The sequence below is a fragment of the Eriocheir sinensis genome, chromosome 30 (assembly GCF_024679095.1).
Source record: "Eriocheir sinensis breed Jianghai 21 chromosome 30, ASM2467909v1, whole genome shotgun sequence".
Lineage (NCBI taxonomy): Eukaryota > Metazoa > Arthropoda > Malacostraca > Decapoda > Varunidae > Eriocheir > Eriocheir sinensis.
Genome location: NC_066538.1, coordinates 469,226 through 472,425, shown reverse-complemented (window position 1 = coordinate 472,425; position 3,200 = coordinate 469,226). Strand labels below are relative to the sequence as shown.

At 44.2% G+C, this 3,200-nt stretch overlaps 1 protein-coding gene across 5 annotated transcripts in view; it reads right to left on the bottom strand.

Moving 5' to 3' along the window:
• Positions 1–2,848, bottom strand: part of LOC127005358 (uncharacterized) — a 62,554-nt gene extending 59,706 nt beyond the window's left edge. For all 5 annotated transcript variants that reach the window (XM_050874140.1, XM_050874139.1, XM_050874141.1 and 2 more), the window contains exon 1: positions 1,821–2,848. The gene's annotated coding sequence lies outside the window, so the exon portion shown is untranslated. The remainder of the gene's footprint in view (positions 1–1,820) is intronic.
• Between the last annotated feature and the right edge of the window lie 352 nt (positions 2,849–3,200).

Here is a 3,200-nt window from a genome sequence, read left to right as displayed (position 1 = left end):
TATTCTACATCCTATATATAGTGCATTGACTGACCAACCCTTATCCTACAGCTACTACACCCTATTCAAGGCATCATTCAGTATCCTACACCCTATGTATTGCGCAATGGCTGATCAATCCCTATCCTACTAATATCCTACACCCTATAACTCATATCCTACAACCAACCCCTATCTTGCATCTTCTTACTCTTACCCTACCATATCCTACAGTCTATATAGTGCTATGGATGACCAGCCCCTATCCTACAAGGTCTTACTCCTACGCCCAGCATCCTATAGTAGACCCATTCCAATGCCTGCTCCTACGTCATCAACAAACCCGCATGTGACCTACCCTCCCTATCCCTTTCCTTTACCTTCTCTTCCCCTCCTTTCCTCTTCCCTTCCCTTCCCCTGCCAAGCATTCTCTCCCTTCCTATCCATTCCCCAGCCAAGCATTCTCTCCCTTCCTTTCCCTTCCCCTCCTTGCCTCTTCCCTTCCCTTCCTATCCTTTCCCCTGCCAAGCATTCTCTCCCTTCCTTTCTCCTCCCCTCCTTTCCTCTTCCCTTCCTATCCCTTCCCCTCCTTTCCTCTTCCCTTCCCGTCAAGCATTCTCTCCCTTCCTTTCCCTTCCCCACCTTTCCTCTTCCCTTCCTTTTCCTTCTTTCCCCTCCTTTCCATTTCCCTCCCTTCTCTTCCGTTCCTTTCCCTTGCCTCCCTTTCCTTTCCCTTCTCCTTACTAACTAAATCAGGTTATGTGTTCTTTATATACACTTCTAATTTCTTTTCATCTATCTACATTCCTGTTAAATTTCCGAAGGGTAAGACAACTGTAATTATTCTTATCTATTTTTTCTAAGGGATATTTTTTGTTTTAACTCTTGATTAATTTACGCTACATAGGTACATTACATTTCACACATTTGTCTTTCGTTATTTATTTCTAAACATATATACCTTGTAATCCTTAGCTCAATATTTTTTCCTCCCTATATATTTTTTTACTAATATATTACTAAATCAGGTTAGGTTTTTTTTTATATATGTATTTAATTAATTTTCATCTCCACCTCATCTATATCCCTGTTAAATTTCCTACATTATCAATATTCCTACATTATAAACTTTACATTATATTCTTTACATTACATACTTTGCCTATACTCCAGTTTTATTTCCTACATTATCTATATTCCTACTTTATATACTTTACATTATATACATACTACTTCATCTATATTCCTGTTAAATTTCTAACATTATCTATATTCCTGTTTAATTTTGTATGTTAATATAACCTATACACCTTCCATAATTATTTTCCTTCTTTCACGTTCTCTGTAAACAGTTTTGTAATCCTTCCTAGTATTTATTGAAGTTTTTCTTTCTCATTTTTTCACTTACATTTTCCTTGTGTGTGAATGTGTGTGTGTGTGTGTGTGTGTGTGTGTGTGTGTGTGTGTGTGTGTGTGTGTGTGTGTTGTTCGTCATTCTATTTCGTTTTTTTTTTTTTCCCCTACGTTGCCTCACTACTACTACTACTGCTAATAATAATAATAATAATGGCACACAGAAAATTAATAAACGCCTCACCTGTTACATCTACTGCGCACACAGGTGAAAACGTAGGTAGTACACACACACACACACACACAATTACGTAGCACATATATGAACCGTTCAGGGTCAAACACACACACACACACACACACACACACACGCACTTTTTTCCTCCTACACACACACACACACACACACACACACACACGTCATTCACAAAACACATTACACCCACACACTTCAACACACACACATATAAAACCCTCTCCTCCCTAACCTTTGATGGGCGTGGAGCTGCTGTGGTGCGGGCGTGTGTGCGTGGGCGGGGGCTAGAGCCCACGCCCTTCGTCACGAGCAGGCCGTGGTGGTGCTGGCGTGGGCGTGGCGTGGGCGCGGAAGTCACCTCGCACCCACACCCACGCTGACACACACCTTCCTGCAGCGTGTGTGTGAGGTGTGCTTCGTGCCCGCCGCTTCCAGCACATCCAAACACCGCTTACTTGTGGTGGCGGGGTGCGGGCGTGGTGCTGGAGGCGTGTATGTGTGTGTTTGAGTGTATTTTAGTTAGTAGTAGTGGTCGTGTGCGTGTGATAGTGGGTGTTTGTTAGTAGTCGTGTGGGTATGTGTTAGAAGTAGTAGTGTGTGTGCTAGTACTCGTGTGTAAGTATGACGCAACCAACGCCTTCCACACACATCAAACGCCTCGGCTGCTGCTCCTCCTCCGTCTGACCGCTTCTCTCTTCCTCGCACCCACACACACACCCGTAGATCACGTCACACACAATATTTCACAAATGCAGTAATATAAACCGAGATGCGGGTGTACTGTGGTTTCAATGATAATAATAATTCTCCCTTTAGGCCACAAACACACACACACAAACACACTCTTGGGTGTTTTTTTTTTTTTTCTTACTCGTCTCTCGTGTGGCGCTGCTTTTATAACCTTTTCCCCTTTTTTCTTTATTTTCCTTTTATAACAGTTATCCAAGCGTTATCCAGGAAGCGTGGAGATTAGAGTGACACCAGTAATGCCTTCTTCTCTTCCTCCTGTAGCGTTGGGGTTCTAAAAATACATGGAAAGGTTCTTCTTCCCGCGGTTCTCAGCATGGTGTCTGCGCGGTTCACTCTCACGCCGCCTTCCTCTATCCTTAACCTTATTTTCCAGCTCTAAGGATGCTCCAGGAGGCTGTCTTCCTATCCCCGGTCACTCAATGGCCACACGTTCAGTAGGAGCTGTTATATCAGGGAAGCTCCCACCGCACAGGCTCCCCGCACAGCTGCCAGACACGTACTGAGAGCTGTTGTGTTTACTTACAGTCTGGCGCTAGGGAGGGCGGGGAGGCTGCGGGGTGGCTCAGGGGGCGGCACCGCTGGGGGAGGAACGAGGAAGGAGGAAGCGGCGGGGGGAGGAGGGAGGGAAGACGGACAGTGTTGCCAACTCTAAAATTGGATTTTGGTCCAAAAATCCCTACCGATGTCACGAAGTCCCTCCGTGTCCCTACATACACAGGCACAGTCCCTATAGGCCCGTCCCTACTTTAAGTAAACTCTTTTTCTTAACAAGAAATGCAGACCTCTTAAGAAGAGATTAATAATGAAAAAGTAACATGACGGAGTAAATAATACTAACTAACAGAATTAAGTACCATGACAC